The sequence below is a fragment of the Scleropages formosus genome, chromosome 21, assembly GCF_900964775.1.
Source record: "Scleropages formosus chromosome 21, fSclFor1.1, whole genome shotgun sequence".
NCBI classification, from domain to species: domain Eukaryota; kingdom Metazoa; phylum Chordata; class Actinopteri; order Osteoglossiformes; family Osteoglossidae; genus Scleropages; species Scleropages formosus.
The window spans coordinates 12,331,069-12,332,038 of NC_041826.1; positions in this window are offsets into that span (position 1 = coordinate 12,331,069).

The following is a 970-nucleotide window of genomic DNA, read 5'->3' on the forward strand; positions in this document are numbered from 1 at the left end:
CTGCTCATCAGTCTGGGGTTCGAGTCCTGCTTGGGGTGCCTTGCGATGGACTGGTATCCTGTCCTGGGTGTGTCCCCTTCAGCCTTGCACCCTATGTTGCTGGGTTAGGCTCTGGCTCCCTGCATGGCACAAGTGGTTTCAGATGATTTTTTTTTTTTTTTTGTGTGTGTGTGTGTGTGTGTGTGTGTGTGTGTGTGTGTGTGTGTGGTGGCACAGTGAGTTTGGCCAAGGCCTGCTCTCTGGTGAGTCTGGAGTTCAAGTCCTGCGTGGGGTGCCTTGTGACAGACTGGTGTCCCTTGCACCCTGTGTTGCCAGGTTACGCTCCAGCTCACTGCAACCATGCTTGGGACAAGCGGCTTCAGACAGTGACTGTGTGAATTGAATTGAAAGTGGAGCATTTTTGAAACCATAGCAAGATCTGCTCGGTTCTTAGTTCTAGTTCTTATGCGCTCACTTCATTTATGTTTGTGCAGCATCTGATTACAGTAAAAATGTTTCTGAACAGGTTCCTATCTTGTTGCTCCGCTCAGATTAGTTTACATTTATTAGTTCACTGGTGTTGTTAAAAGGAACTTTTACAAGTTTCTTTTGCAATTTCTTTCCACTTTTGTGGACTTGGAGCCAAAAGTCATCTTCAACAATTCAGAATAATTTTAACTGGACACAAGTAATAACTGGACTGGAGAAGAACTGGAACCTGGCCATTTTGAAGCAGTATTAGGGCACTTGAGAAGACCAGTTTCAAGTTTGATGGAACCTGTTCAAGGAAAACACTGTTTTACAGATGAAGTTAAAGATAGACAAGTGTCAGCAGTGAAGGTTTTTGTCAAGTGTGGACTTGGCACAACAAAGTACAGTCGCCCTGCAGCTATGGTAAGATTTGGTGTGAAAAATGTTGTGAAGCACAAACTAAGTACAAATTATTAAAAAAAACTGTATGCATCTCTTTATTTATATATTGTTTCTGCTG